Raw genomic sequence first — 19911 nt, 5'->3', positions numbered from 1 at the left:
ACAAAACCTGTGGATCATGATTATGTGGCTCTTCTAAAAGATTTATTGCTCAGAGGAAACAGAGAAATCTGTTTCTTTGAGGTCTTTTGAGCCTTATTGCTCACGCGACAATGGTTGCCCAATTATTGTATACCAACTAAGTATTGTATGTGTTAGCCCATGTCACTACTCAAATGTCCCTCATGCTCTTCTCAATCAGTATTTTCAAGGCAAAAGAAAGGATGTACTGTGAGTTTAAATGCAGCAAGCTGGAATTGGCCTTTAGTAAACAGATTTTATTGCCTCCGTTTAGGGCATCAAAGGGTCGTGTAGATGGCTAATCAAGATGCTACAATGATTTTGTGGAATGTATCTGCTTCCATTGCTAACTTATTTTCTTTGGGGTGGAATACTATATCTCTTGTTATGCACCATTATCAACTTCATTCTTTCTACTGTTGAGTGTTGGCTTATTTTCTGCTGAATAACATGTGGAGTCCCAGGGGGTGTCAGTGGTTTTATCCTTGGTTACTGAAGACAGAGCATCAGAAGCCCTGCCACAGTTAATTTGCTTTATATCTTCCGCTAGCATACCAAGCAGCTCAGAATAAGGAAGAAAGCTTGTCTAAAACTGATGAACACACACAGTTATTTGAAGAATTATTTACTTTAGACGCCACCTAGTCTACTAGTTGATTCATTGTCTCAGGTCTGGAGTGCATTGCTGCCATATAGATTGTCATGATTTACAGTATGTCAACTTGGATCTCAATTTATTAGCATGTAATGAAACAGCCTTTTGTGGGCTTTAATGTGCAACTCAAAGAATCCCTAATCCTGTGTTGTGCCAAAGGCTGAGGAAGTCCAATTATCCTGTGGGGCAAAATCACACTTTCTCACAAGGCTCTTTGTTGATCAATGCCTAATTTTGTAACTGTGCAAAGTCTTACACATGTAATCATCGATAAATTCCTTTGCCTTCTGTCAATTTTCTTAACACACTATGTGATACAGAGATTTAGGTACACCAGTGGCATTCTTGAGTCACTATTCTTGTTAGGACATCCAAAATTGTCCTGAGATGAGTTGGGTATTGGGGTATATTATGCAGTGCTAGGCTTTCATCCAAAGTAGTAGGGTTGTACTCATTAAAAGGCTTTACATTTTTACAAAGATTACATATGTTTGTGCCGCCCTTCATGGTTTGAGAACAAGTCTTTACATCTTGTACATTTGGGGTCTTAGTGCTCTGGAAACACCTATGTTGAAGTTAAAGGGTGCTGGAGGGAGCTTTGTACACACTTCGTAAAATTATATCACAAGGACACCCACTTACCCATCCAAAACTGAATAGGTCATCAATGGCATGGACTTACATGCCAGACCACTATCCATAATCCCGCTGGCATGATGCCAATGAACTTTGTGCACTTTGCTTGCAGTCTCCAATGCACCACTCTGGTGTTTCAAAGCTGTTTATAATGGCACCAAGTTAAGCTTAGCTAATGCAGTGCGGTGCCAGCCCCTACTGCCACTCTTTACTGCTCAGCTGAGAGGTATCTAGTGAAGGCTGACTGTAGAATATGGTAAACACTGACACAGAATGCATCAAAGCTGAGTTCAGACTGTAAGTTTAATAGCAGATTAAACTCACAACACGACACAGGACCACCACCATTAGAGAAAGAGCCCCATCTGATTGTAGAACAGCTGGAATGTCCTCGAACTGCAAAGGAACGTGCCCTAAATGTAAATAGGCATTTGATTTAAGAGCTACATAAATTAAAGGGACTAGGAAACAAACAATAAAGTGCCATACTCCAAAGAAGTGTTTGGCTGCAAAACTAAAGTGGCTAGTGTGGTAAGAAATATACAGTCTGTAAATAGCAATATGTTTCTGTTTGTTGCATTTTAAAGGATTTTTTGCTGGTAAAATGTATCAAAACATCTTAGGGCTTTAGTACAAGTCTGGTGGTCCACTGATTGCCAGACTCACTGGGGTGCAGTGGTGGTGGTCGGAAGACCACCCCATTACGACCAAGATGATCGGGCCACCCTGGGACCACTGCAGCTGCCAGGGATCAGAGATCCCTGGCGGTGTTGTGGCGGTATTGAGGCCGCAATATGCTTGGCGGTGCTGCTGCAGCCCCTACATGCATCTTATGAATTTACTCACTGCCACACTTTTCATGGCTGTGCGAGTGCCATGAATAGTGTGGCGGTGAGGAAACAAAGCGGCCCCACAGGGCCCCCTGTACCTTACACAATGTGTATGCACACAAGGGGGGGGGGGGGGGGGGCACAACTATTTACAGCAGATGCCTTTGCTGAAGTAGGATGTCACTTTTAGCGGGCCCACTGTGCGAATGGCAACCCTAAGCATTTCTTCGATTCATCTGTCAGGCCTACAAATGTAGCAGGACATTTAGAGATGTACCGCCTGACTTGACTTACGTCTTTGCATTGTTTCCTGGGCAAATCGTTAGAGGACTGGCGTTGCTGTGAATGCCAACCCACTGCTGCCTACCATTGTCCAGGAGACATTTGAAAATGATCGTGTGCAGCTGCAAAGGTTGCCCTTTGACCTTCTAAGGAGGCTGGGAAGAAAGGAAGAAGCAGCCTCTAGGGTAAGAAGACTGAATCCAGATTAATTTATAATTGCCGGTTTTTTGGCTGCCACGGAAACTACACCATAGAAGAAAACAGACAATTGTTATACAATTTAGACATTATTTTGAAAAACAAGCGTTTAACCTGTACCACAAATTCACTGAGTTCTTTTTATGACTCCAAGGGAGGGAAAAGCAAAGGCTGTGTCAAAGCCTGCATGGTAATACGCACAGCTCAGGTTTGCAGTTTTTGCATTTGCATTGTCCCAGTTCAAGCTATCAAGCAGAAAAAGATTTTGAGTTGAAGAATTCCCATACTATGGAATCTCATGTATTTTTAGATTTTGTGCTGTAATTTGGGTATGGAAAGTTGCATGGAAAGTAGCATGGCCCCACGACTCACAAATTTGCGAAAAGTAAAAATATAAAATATGGTAACTGCGCAAAGTGGATCCCTACCACAGTTTTTAAAAATACTAGATAACACTGGGGGCAATAATGAGACCTGGCCCTGCTAAGTAGTTATCCACCCTCTCTGCTGTAGGTAGTTCCTAGAACAGCCTGCAGAATCAGTGGCACCCACAAAAACGCAAACAAATAGCAAAACAACTGCCTAAGAAGGACACTTACTGCCCAGAGGTCCCAATTGCAACTTGACTGTTCACCTCCAACCCCAGTCAACCATAGTTCCTGTCCTCCCATCCCTCTACACCCCTACCTTGCACTGCTGGGGCTACCTTATCCAAGTCTCTTTACACAAAAGAGGAGGGGGGTCCAAGGGAATTTAAGACCGGCAAGGATTAAGTTAATAAACAATTAATAGTAAAAACAAGGAATCCTCGGGTCTAGAATGCCAAACTAAACAAGAGACACTAGCGATTGTCTCAAGGTGCTTGTGAGGGAATCCCTTTGTTAGGATGAAAGCCCTCACCCACCATAGGTGGCATGCTTCATCATCTGGGATTCTCCTCGTGACAGGAAAGCCTAGTCCCGCCACGGGATACACCTCTCTCTCTCAGAGGGAGGAGCACAGGGATGTTTTATTCCTAATTATTAGGATATAATAAACTCTGCAAATGAGAAGAAAGATGACTGGTTGGGTCGAGGGCGCAGCGCAAAAAAAATACAAACTGTGAGGGTAGTGATAATAAAACTAGCTACCAAGAGCGACAGGAGTAGCCTCATTGACTCGTTCCTGGTGCCAGGATTAAAAACAGAGCACCTGCAGTGAGAATTTATAACTGCACGTATCAGACAAAGACAGGTCGACATGTTTCAGCCTTATAGATCTATAAAGGTGTGACGGCTTTCGTTAGGACCTTAATATGCTACTGCCAGACAATCGGTGGTAAGTGATAAATAGTAAAAATGAAATACAACACCATTAATCCTACTGGTTGTGTAGCTGATTTACTGATCGAACCTATAGAAAAACACAAGTAACAAGAGAAATCAAATTTGCAAGTGACTCTAAACAAGTTTAATGGAACAATATGAAGGACCGTGTGGGATACTTCTATTGTCACGGGCTGCTGTATTAACCGTTAATTCAATTAGAGAATTTGCTTACCCTTATTGTACGGATAAGAGGCCTCACCTCAACCTGGTAACAGCTCAGGGAAGGGGCACTGCTCTGAAAGAAAAGGACGTTGAGTCTGTCAAACACTGCAAAAATTATTAATACACATCTTTTTGGCAAATTCATGTAGAGAAAACTGATCACGTAGAAACCAAGTGCATGCATGTGCTTGACAGTGAGATGTCTAATGGTTTGAAAACTCACTCTGGTGAGTAATACAGGGACATATATCAAACCTCCATATAGAAGGGGCAAACAAAGGTGTGGCTACTGCATGTAAGAATGGTAGAAAGGTCTGTATCAATGTATTAGAAACAGAATACATACTTTGACATACACATCATTAGCCCCAAATTCAGGTACAAAATGTAGGTAGTATCAGCAATAAAGTGCACCCGACCCTCAATACCAGAGCTAATGCTTTAGAAAGAGCGTAACAAAACCCAAGGTTGATAGGGCAGAACCGTAGGGTTACAATGCCAGGAAATTAAACAACAGTATAACGTAGAGTGAGCCGGCGCCCCTTAACAAGTTGGACAGCGGAAGGAAAGCTAACTGTAAACTAAAGTACCACAAAAAATGCTGCGGCCAGGCCCCGCCAAGCCGCTTACCTCTCCGTTGGTACTCCAGTTGGTACTGTAACCGGAGGTATTTCAACCCAATCAGTCATCTTTCTTCTCATTTGCAGGATTTAGTATATCCTAACAATTAGGAATAAAACAGCTCTGAGCTCCTCTCTTTCAGAGAGGGAGTTGTAGTCAGTGGTTGAACTAGGCTTTCCTGTCACAAGGAGAATCCCAGATGATGAAGCATGCCACCTATGGTGAGGGATTTCGTCCTAACAAAGGGATTCCCACACAAGCACCTTGAGACAGTCTCTAGTGTCTCCTTCTTGTTTAGTTTGGCATTCTAGACCCGAGGACTCTTTGTGTTTACTACTACTTTTGCCTCCTTATCTAACACACCACGTGATCACTGAAGCCTAAAGCAGCATAGAATTCCTCTTTCTTTTTCCTGTTTCAGGAAGTTCCAGCCAGAGACATGCTAAAACAGGAAATGTATGATTTTTGGACACATATGTGTAGGCATAGGAAATGGGACAAACATTGGGTACTACCCATAGCTAATATTTGGCCGATTTTTGCAAGCTTAGCATGAGTAGCAAAAATTACCCCCGCCCTGTAGCCATTGTTACACTCCATTCAATCATAAATGTCCTTTGTTTTCTGTATTTTTTAGGAAATGTTAAGGCAACATACTAGGGGGTCAAATGTTAGTAGTGGTGAAACATCTATCTAATACTGCAGCAGCTTAAAGAAGAGACCGGGCTGTCTCAGAAACCAATCCAGGGGACATAGTTGTCAATTCCCACGGCAGGTGCAGGGGCACTGGGGCTCACGGAGGTGTGGGGTCCCCTGTGCCTCGATTGTGGCCGTCTTTTACAACCCATCTGTGCGTGAGGGGGCTTTTTCCTGCTTCCATTATGGTCCACAATAGCCTCTAGGCTACTGAATCATGCACAATGTTCAACTATGCTGCAGTTGAATGCACAGAACAATAAAGCAACTTCCCCAAGCATTTGTTTCACATCAGTGCCAGTGAAACTGAACCACGGCTTCTTGTAATTATATCTTAGCATGATGAACTTAAAATTCAAATCACCAACAGATGTTTCAGGTCTCTGAGGAAGCTTCATACTGTCACAGAACAGCTGTACACTTTTAGAGGGAGATACTTTCCTGCCTTAAACATCGTTTCAAGATACATCGTTAGAAGACTGTCATCTCGGCTACTGCTGTTTGATCAGATCGCGCCGCTTTAGAACGTGCCCAAATGTAATTGTTGGCAGAAGCTAATTTAGTGAGGCACAACACCTGAAATGTCAAAAATAAATGAGTGACTCGGAAATAAATTGTGACATACATGGCTGCTCTTTACTGCTCATTAGTATTCGTGAATTATTGACTCTCGTTCGAAAATGTGAGATTTGTGTGAAGGTTCTTACTGCGACACATGCGTAACAACAATTTATGCATGAGCTCAAGCAAATCTCGAACATTCCATGGCGTTAATGGAGAACACCGCGTCCCGTTAGACTTCACTCCTCTATACCATCATTTTACACTTCAAAACATGTACTTCTTTGGGAACAGAACATTTGAGCAGATGCCTTTCCGCACACCCACGCAGGTGAATAACAGCATCATTTTCGGCATGCCGCAGCATGGGTTATTTGAGGAGCGCTCGTGGCTAATGTGAAAATGAAAAAAAAGCCTTGATTGTCCAAGTGACCTTTCCTTGTCCCTCATTATTAGCATTTGCATTCTTGTAAACACGCTGTTTTTCGTTAATTACCGTCTTCTCATAAAGGGACTCCCTAATATTCCCATAAGTAGTAAGTGTCAATAAACACTGAGCAAACCAATAGAATCTGTGAACAATTCTGCTATTGGGTGTTCCTTGAGACCAACTTAGTGCACTTCCTTCTCCTGCAGAATCCCTTGAAGACGTCAAAACGTAGGTAGCCAATAAGCTAGGCTTTTGTAATCTCTGAGGGAGGCAGTTAGGACCCGAAGCCGGCAGAACAGAGCGCATACATCTCTGGGAGGCACATTACAATACAGTAAATGAACTTTAGGGAACCACAACACTTTAAGGGTTGTCGCAGAAAGGTATGAAAAGGACACCGGAATGCTGTCTGGTTTCCCAAGGTGAATAACAGAGGTTAAACATGATTTTCTTGAAGGGTGCAGCTGTGTTTTCTACAGGTGTACGTGGCTTATAGTTAGATCAGGACGTCGGCACGCCAAGCAGGCAAATGCTAAACTATAAGTCAAATAACGCTCGATTAAAAGACAACACCGTGTTTAACACCATATTCAGAATGGATTCTGAGGGGGGGGGGGGGGGGGGGGGGATGGGGGCAGCAGACCGCAGTGAGGTGTGCTCCGTGGGGAGTTTGGGACATGGTGCAGCACAGGCTGCACCCAGCTTCTTTTAGGCTCTTTTTGGTCTGGGTTGCATTGGGGTTTATCGCCCAGCTTATATACTGCCATTTTATCATTTCAGTCACCATGTTGTGGTTACTTAGAGGCCATCAGTAGCAGTTAGGGCACTTTTCAATTTTAGTAATTTCAGGCAAGTTAGGGTAGGTAGAGTTAAGTAATCATAACCGATTTTTGTGTCCATGGGGCCATGCACCCCCTGGCTGAGACGGACCGTATGGAGTTGTTGATGCCAGGCGCTTGATCCTAACATGCACGAGGTGTGCAGTGGGATAGGTGGAGGCAGTGAAACTCACTTGCTCTCCCCCGTGTACAAGCAACAGTGCACAGGTAATGGGCAGGAGGCCGCTCCTTGACTAGGAGAGCAGCCCCAAGAGGAGCGCTTGGCAGCACTTAAGGTTGGGGTGATGGAAGGGGTTGGGGGCAGGGAGAAGGAGGGGGGCTGATGGCACTAGGGTGGTGTGGCCCTGGTGTCTCTGGCTGTAGGGGGGCCAGAGAGGGCTCCAGAAGCACTTCAGGTGGTCTGGAGTGAGGAGGAGCGGTGGGGGCGGGGTAGGAACAAGGGCTGCAGGGAGCATGTAGAATGTGGGGTGCCCTTGCCAGGGGAAGGGGCCCAACAAAACGTGGAGGGTCCAACTATGGCATAGGGGATGGCTATTGTGCCAGATCAAGGTGTAGGACAGGGAGTGAGGGACCCTAAAGATGGCATGCAAGATCACAATTTTCCTTTTCAGGGACAGTGCCACAGGGCACATGCAGACTCCAGAGAGTCTTATGCAGCTCACAAACTATGAGGAGAAGAAATGGCAGGGTCTCGGTGGCTAGCCGGATAGTGATGTGGGATAGCAACAACACTGCCACAAAAAGATCTGGCATGGCCTCGGTAGTGCACCACCTGGAACGGGTCAATACGGCCTCTCGGTCAGCGAGCAGTGGCATTAAACAGTTTCAGTCGGTCAAGGTAGGAGGGCTAACTATGGCGCCCTGTCCTTCCTTGGAGAAGAACGTCTGTGTGACAAGAAAGGTGGACGACAGGTTTGCTGGCAAGGCCACGGTGCCATCATGGATGGACAAGAAGAATGTCTTTAAAACTAGAAAGATGGATGACAGGTTTGCGATCAAGACCATGGTGCCATCAGCGATGGACGAGGGGAACGTCTGTGTAATTCAAAAGGTGGATGACAGGTTTGCTAACAAGGCCATGGTGTCATCAGGGATGGACGAGAGGAACATCGGTATGACAAGAAAGGTGGATGGCAGGCCTGCCAATAAGGGCCTGATGCCATCAGGGAAGGATAAGAGGAATGTCTGTGTAACACGGAAGGTGGATCATAGTTTTGCTCACAAGGCCACAGGGCCTTAAGGAATGGGTGATTTTAGCGGGGCAGAACTAGTTAGATTGAGATGAAATGAGTGTGGAAGATGAGGAGATAACAGTGGTGCCACAGGGGAATGAAAAGCCCGTAGGCAAGGGATGCACAAGGGGCTCCCATATTACACTTGTTCATACCTCGTTGCAGGATTGTCACGATGGAACGGGGACAAATTATTCCGTTATTACTTAATAACCTTTTTTTTCAAAAAACTGGAGGGGATACTAAGTAGTTTTATTTGGGGTTACCGTAAAGCCCGCAGGTCCGTCGCATTACTTAAGGGCTCACTAGAGAATGGAGGGCTCAATTTTCCTGATTTTAAGCTATATTTTTGGTCAACCTTTTTTAGACGTGTACGTAGTTTACTCAATACGGATACTCAATGATATTTTCATACATTTATGCTGAATTCTAATGCTAACATGTTCTTGCTAAGAATTAATGACCCCAATTATCACAAAAGGCTTATATTTAAGACTGTCAGGGATATAGCTAAGATTTGGTTTAACATTTTGGCATTCTGTACAACCTCTTTTTTTCATCCTAAACTGATGCTATGTGGCAATCGGACTTCCTGGGATTTTTAATAATGGTATGGCAAACATTTGGGCTTCACATGGTATTGAAACTTTAGGGGATCTATAGGGAATCCATGTTTTTTTGGATTTCGAGACACTTAAAAATTTATACAAATTGACAGATTCAATGAGATTTAAATACATGCAAATTCATGACTTTTTGATACATAAGATGAAGGTGCGAGAACTTACGGATTCCAACATATGGGACTGCCTTTACTCATCTAAGAAAACATTTCTAATTAGTGAAGCACATAAGTGTTTTAATATTTACAAAACCAGTGATTGTTCTAAATTAGCGGAGAAATGAAGCAATAAGCTGGGAATTAATATAACTCCCAATAAGATCGCTGCTTCTTTGTGTAATATCAATAACTGCGTTCAATCATCAAGCTTAAGATTACAGCAATTTAAAACAACATGTATGTTATATCATACGCCTGAAAGAATATCCAAATGGTCTACGAATACTTCCTTTAGCGATCGTACTAAATGCCCTAAATGTAATCTTGTAGCGGCAAATCTGGAACATATGCTGTTTTCTTGCACGGCTTTGATTGAGTTTTGGTCCGCTCTGGATAAAATACTGAAATCAAAATTAGCTAGTCCACCCTTACTCTCTGCTTCAGCAGTACTATTAGATATTCATACCGTCACCATCCTGCAACAAGCTCTGGTAACTATTTTATTATCATCTCCTAAGCTAACTATTGCTAGAGCCTGGATTTCACCGAAGCCTCCTCACATTATGGAGTGGTGGTCATTAGTCAATGATATCCGCTCTATGGAGTATGCAATGGCAAAACTAAGAGGGTCTAGATCTTTAATGAAATGTGATAAAAATCTGGGGCACTTTAATATAAATATAGATTACTACATTGTACTAATGTTGAATATTGGGCAAATTTTCTATTCTTTATTATTATTATTTTTTCTGATTGTGCTGTGCAATATTCCATGATATAATTTGTATAATCTGGCTCAGTGATGAAACTTTGTCCATTCTGCTTTATTGTTTGTTTGTTTATTTATTTATTTACTTATTTTTTGTCATGATTGTCATATAGATCCTGTTTTGTTTAAATTGTAAATTTTTTCTTTTTATGTTCTTTATTCTTGTGTTGCTATTAAAAATATATTTACAAAAAAGGAACGGGTACACATCAGACTGAAGCAGCTGGTCGAGCCCCTTCACAACTGATTGGGTGGCTGTATCCACAGAGGAGGCTTACCTTGATGCCAGGTATGGGTGCTTGTAGCAAACTGATTTATACAAAGCAACAGGAAATGGTGTCCATGGGGGTGATGGAGTGGGGTGTCAAAGAATGGGGGACGTACATTTCCATAAAGGACGCTACATAGAGGATGCAGGCATAGCCATGAACGCAGAGGTTGAAGATGCTAAGCAGGCATTGGTAAGGTACTCCCGGAGGGACAATAAGTAAAAGAGGCAGACACAGCAGTAAAGAAAGGACAGGAGACACCATTAGGGAAAACAAAAGGACAGACAATCAGGAGAAGGCAAGGGGGGAGGACACCAAGACAAAAGAAAGTAAGAAATACAGATTCAGAGATTGCCATATATGGGGTTGACCAAGCCATTGGGTGCGCCTTTAATACTAGCAACAAAAGAAAATATATGAAGGGGGGAATATATGAAGATGCTGAAAATCCTCCACATGGGCTGCACAATGTCTAGTGCCCCTTTTGATCCATTCAGTTTGTTCTTACAGGGGGGTTTTACATTACACACAGGGAGAAAGAAAGTATCGCTCTATCGGGATGACTTAATTTTTGTGGGACTGCCCAGTTCTGAGGACTCTCAGTGCCAGTGTAAGTGTACACGTTTTCAAGAGCTCCTGGGTGACATCAGAGCTCTGCTGGCTCATGGAAAAACTGTGGGGCAAGCAATGGTGTTTTTGTTTCTGGTTATTGAATGAGATCCCATATATATGGAAACCTGCCTCCCAGTGGATAAGAAGGTGCAAATATAAATGTTTTGAGTGCAATGCTGGACAACCTAAGGTGACAGTCAAAGCAGGGCAAGTCTTGCTTGGACATTTGAGCTTTGCATGTGGGGTAGTCAGGATGGATAGAACTCTGTAGGCACCTGGGCATGTCTTTGGCGCACCGTCCTTGCCTCATTATCACATGCATTAACTGTGGGTACGAGGTAGGGCCTGTTCATGTGGCTCAGTTACCTGGATGATTTCAATGGAAATCCCATGGCTAGTCAACATGAATGGGAGTGAGATGTGCAGACATAGATGGATGCCTCGGGGGGAGGGATCATATTTAGGCTGTAATGGCAGGGCAGGTGGTGTGCAGAAGAATGGCTGGCAGCATAGAAGCTGGGGTAGGAGTATAGCTTTGCTGGAGTCTTTTCCCATTAGTTGTTGCTGTAATGTTGTGGAGACAGGAACTGGCATAGGGAAAGCTTTTATTCAGAGTGGATTCAGTCATGCATGGGGTAAATAGGCAGGACAGGAGGGATGAACAGATACTTAAGCTGCTGCGATGATTCATGATGTATTGTTTGACGCATGATTTTACCTTCAGAGCAAAGCACACGTCAGTGGTGGACAATTACATTGCAGATACGAAATCTGGGGGTTCTGATTGATCCCTCCCTTGATATGGCTCTTCAAGTAAGGCGGACTATTTCCACCTGCTGGGGCATCATTGCAATCTTGCGCAAAATCAAGTACTACCTGTCTGTGCAAGCTCGGAAACAAACTGTCATAGCTCTGATAACATCTCGGCTCGATTATTGCAATGCTTTATATGCCGGAGCCAATAAAGGTCTGTTGCAAAGCCTTCAATTGGTGCAAAATGCAGCGGCGAAGTTCGTTCTGGACCTTCCGAGAAGGTCGTCAGCGACCGCCGCCAGGAAATCTTTGCACTGGCTTCCCATTGACGCCAGGATTTCATTTAAAGTGTTATGCCTGGTGTATGGTGCTTTAAACAGGAAGGAGACTGGAGGCGTAAAAGATCTCCTCCTCCCGTATTCTCCTGCTAGGAACCTTCGTTCCTCGGCGAAATTGCTACTTACTGCGCCTCGAGTGCGAAGAGCTAAATGGGGAGGCAGAGCCTTCTCCAACCTGGCCCCAAGATGGTGGAACAATGTTCCCTTAGAGATCAGGATTTTACCCTCAATGCAATCTTTCAGAAAAGCTTTGAAAACATGGCTCTTTGGTAAAGCATACCCTTAGCTTTTGGTTCTGCCTTTTCTTTCCTTTTTTGATTTTGATTTCTTTGGTAGGCGCCTTGATTCCTTTGAGCAAAGTTGCGCGTTTATAAGTTTAATTTCATTCATTCATTCATTCATTCATTCATACTTTGTTAGTTCACAGTGGGGGAGGTTCTGTGGGTTGGCCTAAGAGGCATACAGGATAGGACAACAATAAAACACAACATGTGGCGCATAGGGGAGGGAGAAGCCCGCAGTTGGTGGTACAGTGGGAAAGGGAAGAGTACATCCTCACACGGAAAGGGAAAGGACTTTCAAGGCTCACGATATTGGATACACTGGAGGGCCTTACATTCATGGGCGAGCTTCTATGGGGATACACGCCTTCGGTCGTGGAGCTGGGAAGGAGACTCTTTGAGGGGTGTTGCAGGGAAAGGATGAGTGGCCTTGTAGTCAGACACCTTTATCCTGGCAGCTGCTTGGCAACCCCTTAGCAGTGTTTCAGCAGCTATGCCCAGATCAGGGAGAAAGGGTATTTTCTCGACTCTCAAGTCATGGAGGTTTTCAAACTGCTGCTTTGGAAAGGTACCCTGAGGGGTTGGAGTGGGAGGATGGGAATAGCCAAGAATTGTGCATTAATCACTCTAAAGCAGATCAGAAGGCGCCAAGAAAGAGAATGAGATTTCCAGTTTATTCTGGCCTGGGAAGTGTGTCCAGTACAGTGGAGAGCAAAGTGGTGGGTGGTTAGTGGGGCAACAAGGGAAAAGTCTTCTGTCAAATGAATGGGTCTCGGGACGCAGCTCGTTAGCTTTTGTGTGTAATGCGAGGTGCCTTGGAAAGCATGAAGGAAATCCCCAAGGAATTTGTGACACACTCTTTTAGGATTGGTGCAGCCACAGAAGCAACCCAAAGGGGCTGGGGCAGGAAAATGATGATGGTATTGGGCCGATGGTCGTCAGACAGCTTCTGGCAATATGTGCGCAGGAAACAAGATGGGAGTTTGTGATGCTGCAAATTCTGTATCTCACATTTGTGTTCTCTTCCGGTGTGGAAGCTGGGTAGGAAGCAACTGATTTGTCAATACTGATTTTGGGATATTCATTTATTAAATGGGTTGAACGTCATGAGCTACAAAAAGGCTGAGACAGCAACCTTGGGATGGATGAACAGCTTTTTACAGTGAAATGCCATGAAAAAGATAGTACGGGTTGGCATGAAATTTTAATTTATTTGAATCAGTTCTGAAGAGGCACAGGTGTCCTGGCATTTTGGGGTTGCATATAGGAGGGAATTATTTAGTGGTATGCAAAGGCCTTGCCCTGTTGAAAGAGATGAAAATGGACATGCTGGAATTAGGAGGCATTGTTCCGCTGCAACATTTGAGAGGTGTGACTAGTCTGGCTGCCATTGAAAAGGCCCGGTGTAAGATTAACAGGGATATGAGGATGTTTGGCAGGGTGAACATCCAAAGCTAAGATTTGAGGCCACATATTTCTTCAGAGGGGATGGAGTGCATCTATCACCATACAGATTTCAGTTGTATTTAATTCAGATAAAAGAGGCCTTGGATAAGGTCCTAGCAGAAATCCGAGATAGGAAAGGTTCCTAGCCGGGAGGTAGGGGGGGCAGAAATGGGAGGAGTGAGGATAGGCCTTTACTGAGTGCCAGTAGGAATTTCTGTTGCCATGGTTATACATTAAGATGATGGTTGTGAACATAGGTGAAGCAGGACAATGGGGGCATGTAATCCTGGAGGAAGAAAAAGTTAAGAGTTAGGATGCTCAGATAGTTAGATGATGATAATAGATGTAGAAGTGTTTAAATTTGTAAAGGTTGACAGTTCAATGCCGGGGCAGAAGTTACAGTTACAAGATAAGGAGGTTAAAGGGAGCCGTACATTCAAGGGTGGAGGTATGGGGAATTAGGTGAAGTAATGTATATTGAGGTCTTGTTTTGTGATCCAAAGGCCTAGGGTTGTCACATGGCCCATAAGGGCATTGTCGTCTTCCCTTTGTTAGCATGTGCCTGTTACTGTATGGCTTCTGCTTTGCACATGTTACTACACAAACCTATTTCGCTTTGTGCCATGCTGCAACTTTTACCTAGAACATGCTGTTTAAGCACTCTGTTCTTTCCTGGGATTTAGTCTAGACATGGCAGACAAGATCAAACAACAATACCCCTTGTTATTCTGTTCTGGTCAGGCCCTAGCACCTAGACAAAACATGCAGATCAGCTTTTGTTTGGGAATACGTACTTTGGTTATATGAGGGTACATGAATAGGTAACGCACACATGTGGAGAGGGATCTTTCAAGGGAGGAGAAAGCCACATGACCAAGTGATGTAGATCTTTCATCTATAAGACTGAGGTACGGGGTCTACTGCTATCACCCAGAGATCTTCTATTATATAATCAACTTGCTTCTAAACAAACGGAGGGAGGTTAACCTACTTTGTCATATATAATGACAGCTCCTTTTATGATTTACGGACTACTTGCTATGCTGAATGTATTTGTGTTAGGCATTTTTCTACTTGTTGTGACACCTATAGTGCATACTAGAGCATGTTAGTTAAAATTAAAGTTTTAAACTTTTCTTGTGTCTCTGTCAGATCTTATTGTGGATGAGTACAAGGGTGTAAGCAAAAGGTTGTGTCCTGCAACCACGATTTTCTGAGAGGGTCGTGATTGTTGTGTTCTGGGGTGTCTAATCACTTGTTCCTCTGTGAGTAGTAGGAGGGCAAGTGAGACACTAAAGCTAGGCGGTCCCGTACTCATGGGTACTAAGGTGGTAGGATGACTCAGTCACTGCCTACTAAGGTACCATAATCCCAAGCACAGTTTTGTGACTCAGCAGAATCCCTGCACAGGTTAAAATGTATGTGATGTGCACCTGTCCTCAATAAATCAGCCTTTTTCACACAAGAAGCTGGTAGGTGGTCTGTGCTACTCCTTATGGGCCAATGGGCTTGGGGGGGGGGGGGGGGGGGGTGGGGCAGCCAAAAGCAGGGAGGTGTTCCCCCCAGAGAGTTTGGGACATGGTGCAGCCCAGGCTGCATCAGGCTTCTTTTGAGATCTTTTTAGGTTGGGCTGTGTTGGGCTTTATTGCCCAGCTTATATATGGCCATTTTATAATTTCTGTCACCATTTTATGGTGATACGGTGTCCATTAGTAGCAGTTAGGAAAGTTTTCCTACCCACCCTTAACTAGATGGATTTTTTGTTAATTGAAAGCGGGGTATTAGAAAGGTTACTGGCGGTTTTTGTGGCGCACAGGTGCACAAAAAGGTTTTTTTTGTAATTGATTGTCACTTGAAGCAGGTGCACGTGGGAGGCATTTCAGTTGCCATGGTTATACAATAAGATGATAGTTGTGAACATAGGGGATGCAGGACAATGGGGGCTGATAATAAAGGTAAACCTGGAGGAAGGAAAAGTTATAAGTTAGGATACATAAGTAGATGATAATAGATGTAGGTCAAAGTGTTTAATGTTGTAAAGGTTGACAGTTCAATGTTGAGGTAGGAGTTGCAGCTGCAAAAAAAGGATGGTGAATTGGTTGGTAAGTTTAGTGGTGGGGTAGGGGAAATTAGGTGAAGTAATGTATAGTTAGGCCTAGTTTTGTGAAGCGAAGGCCTAGGGTAAAATGTATGTGGTGTGAACCTGTCTTCAACAGAGCTGCCTTTTTCACACAAGAAGTGTGTATGTTGTCTGTGCTACTCCTTATGGCCCAAAGTAAATATGTATAAAGACAGCAAGCCCCAGTATTTGCAGTTGTGAATAAAAATGCAAATATACTTTCTGCTTCTTGAATTACTCCTAGGTAGTATCTAGCTGAGTTCAGAGCATAATGTGAGCACGAAGAGGCATTGTAGAAGGCAGGTCACTGGCCTTTGGAAATTCATCCTACAAAGGAGGTTAGCAAACTTTGAAAGTGGCGGGGTGTAATTTCAGACCATGAATTGCTTTGTGAGAATGAGCACAGCAAACAAGAGACTAAAGCCTCTCCAGTAGGGTTGCAATGAGATGCATCCTTGTCAAGACTGTACTCTCAAAATAACACCACAATTTCCACCTGTAACTGGCCAAAACGCCATAGTATTTACGGGACATGCACAGAATTTTACAATGATTTTCTGGTTGGCTTTACGATCGGAACTCGACTCAGGAGTACATGCACCAGACAGAAGGACTTGGAATAGCAGCCAAGCCTCAGCCATAATTTAGAGATAGAGGTCATGACGTCTATATTATAAATAGAACCCTAAATGTCAAGGATGTGGTTTAAAGGCCAGAGCTGCCAATTTTGAAGTTGAGAATCCAGGTTTGAGTCTCAACATTGGCTCACCATGCTGTGATTCTAGGCAGATCACTTAATGTCTCTGTGCCTAAACTAACAAAAATGAATGTGTCCTTGTGTAATGTAATTGGTGCTCATGTAAAGCACTCCAATTCCTTTGGGTCAAGTTTGCATTATATACTTAAAAAAAATAAACAAACCATCAGCCATAAATATGGAAGAATGGCTAACACGTCACATTTATAGTAACTAAGCCTCATCCCACAGAAACAAATGCCTGCATGTTTTCAGTGCAGGCTGGTTTGCAGTATTGGCACATAAAAGTCATCTGTTACACACCTGTAAAACACTGATCACAACTGGATTTCTCCTGATCCTTTTTGAGAGTGAGCGGTAAAAGGTCCCAAACCCCTACTAGCCAAAGAAAATGAGCGTAGATTCTTGTTTTTCTAGTTCTTGCCCTTGACAGGGGGAGTGACCCCTAACCCCCTAAGGTAAGCAAGATTCCAACAGGTTAGTCTGGGCAAGATGTTTTTCATCTGAAATTTTTCTGGAAGGAATTTCAAATAAGTACTAGTTTTTCACAAGGTGTTTATTTGCACTCTATTCATCAGAGTGAGTGAGAGAAAGAAACAGCCAACACGTGTTTTGCCCCTTACATGGTCATGCGGCCAGGGGCTTCTTCAGGGCTGTATGTACATAATGTTTGCAGAAGAAATGCATTAAACTTGGTTAGTGACGTGAACATGCAAAAAAGGGGGTGTGGGGAAGGAAAGTTGGGGATGGAGACAGATTTAGGAAGAACGGAGTGAAAGAGAGAAGGAGAAAGACAAAGACGTTTGAAGCAGAGAACGCACAACGACAGGGGTGTGTTAGTATTAGGATCGTCAGTATATAGTGAATGCAGGTTTATGTGGTATGGGTAAGAGTAAAGAGAGTATTAAGGGGAGACAAAGTGAGCGAGAAGTGGAAGTGCCACAGTTTAGGGGTCGAGGATGGGAGTAGGAGTTAGGGAGGAGGGTGGGTAGAAAATAGTTGGGGCAGTAATAATAATAATACATTTGCAATATATCAATAAGTGCACATTTTGCATTATAATATGTAGGATAGAAAAAAAGAAAAATCATCAGATGTGTTAAAATTGCGAGATCGGTATGTTGGCCGGGAAGGTGATGGGTAATGTCCAGGGAGTTAGAAGGATTTTGGGTCGGAGAAAGCCATATTAAACAAGCATTTACAATGCAACGGTTTCGCCCTTGGAAAAGTTTGAGCTATTGGCATTGTGAATGACAAACTTTTTATTTATGTGTTGGTTTTGAAAACAGATAAATAAATGGCATTGTCATTTACAATGGCAATAGCTTAATCTCTCGCAAATGCGATTTCAACGTTCCAAGCACATCAGCCGGCGTAGTGAGGCCAAGCTGTGATAGAAGACTGTCCCGGGAAATATGGACCCCTCAGGACTAAAGGCCTGCAATATTAACTGGACTCTTCCCAGGAGCCACTCGGAAAATAGTTGCTCTTGTTGAAAGAGATAACAACTACAGCACTAATACTCTGAAAAGTGGTCGCCATGGAGAGAAAGCAGACAGAAAAAGTGGTAAACTGAGATTAAGCACCACACCGAGTCTTGTCCAAAGACACCGCTTGTTTTTTTCCTTTCATTTAAAGTGAATTTATTATCCATGCTTTCTTTTACAAAGTAGAAAAGAGAGCGAAGCAAGAAGGGCCTGGAGAAATTTGGAGCAAATATGCTGGCATCTGACCAATAATATATTGTATACGTAAAACTGTCAGCTAGCCAGAGATATTTCCTCAAGCCTTATGAAGCATACTCGACTTTCTTTGGAAATCAAGGACCTGCCTGCAAATTAGCAACTGGTCTGGCAACACTGATCAACCAAACCAGACCACCTTCCAAGTAGATAACACTTTGGGTGAGGCACAGAGAACAGAAAATGGGAAACTGCTTGAGGACATAAGGCTGGTCCAGACCCTATACTCTTAAATGAGCTGTGTGACAGATGCTGCGGATTCCTTCTAAGGCGCAAAAAATCCAGGATTGTATGGAGACAATTCACCTGCACGTAAACCAGCTAAGAGCTTCTTCCTAATTCAAAAAGAAGTTCAAAATATCCAGTCCAATGACCTAACTCCAGTTGTTTGCGAACATCAATTAATTAATGAAGGCGCTCATGTAGCTACAATTATTCAGGGGTCGGGCAGGCACACGGACAGCGGGGGGGGGGAGAAATCGGGAAGGCACACGGACAACGGGAGGGGGTGAGGGCGTGCATACAGACAGCGGGAGGGGGGCGGGCCGGACACATAAGACGGGATACACAATACGAGCTGGAAAAGGCACGGACAGCGGGAGGGGGTTTACTGTGCTAGCTGAAGAGATGCTTGTATTAGTTGCTGGTCCAAAGTTATAATAATCCACTTTTGATAGGTCATTGAAGGGCTGCATTCAAACTGCAAAGCGTACTTTTACAGCGTGTATTTATTCTTGGACTTTCATTATTGCAAGGTTGCTTAAAGGTTCCTTTAGGTAGTGTTAAGCATGCATTCGTAAGTGGCATATGCATGGCTATTAGTACAATTATGCAACACAAAAAGATGCTGGACGGAATGTTGAACATTATCAGACATTCACCCTCAGTCACAGATCTGGGTGTAATCCATCATTACTTTTCTCGCCACGACATTCCAGTTTTTGAGCTAGCTAGCCTGGCTGATGAGGGAGTTACCCCGAAACCGGCTCCAGGAGGCTTGTTTCTGGTCCAGGGAGAACCTGGCCTGGCAGTTTGGGCTGGACTGTTCGATTTGCAAATAGCTGGGTCTGAACTGGGGTGGTGAAGTGAGCTAAAGAATGATGATGGATTCAACCCAAATCTGTGAATGGGGGCGAGTGTCTGAAAAGTTTCAGCGCCCCGTCCATCATCCCCTTTGGTTTTGCTTTGTTCGCCCTAAATTGGCAGGGTATGCCCAGACATGGGTCCCTTGCTCACTAGACAGATCTCACATCCGCACCAATTATAGCGCCAAACCCAGGATCCGGGCGGACGCAGTACAATGCACCGACTGAGCACCGGTGCGATCTGCAAACACATTTGTCAGAACTTTGCAACGTCGGCCTGTTCCACGCTTTACAAAGCTTCAAAAATAAACTAAAATACACTTTGTCAGCGGCCCTTGCTGCCTTCCCAAAACTTCAGTTTTACCACAGCCGTGTGGGGGGAGGGGGCCCTTTCGTCCTCCAATGGCCAGCCCGGCCTGCACCTCACCTTCC

The sequence above is a fragment of the Lissotriton vulgaris genome, chromosome 4_1 (genome assembly GCF_964263255.1).
Source record: "Lissotriton vulgaris chromosome 4_1, aLisVul1.2, whole genome shotgun sequence".
Classification (NCBI taxonomy): Eukaryota; Metazoa; Chordata; class Amphibia; order Caudata; family Salamandridae; genus Lissotriton; species Lissotriton vulgaris.
Note: the sequence above shows the minus strand (reverse complement) of the source record.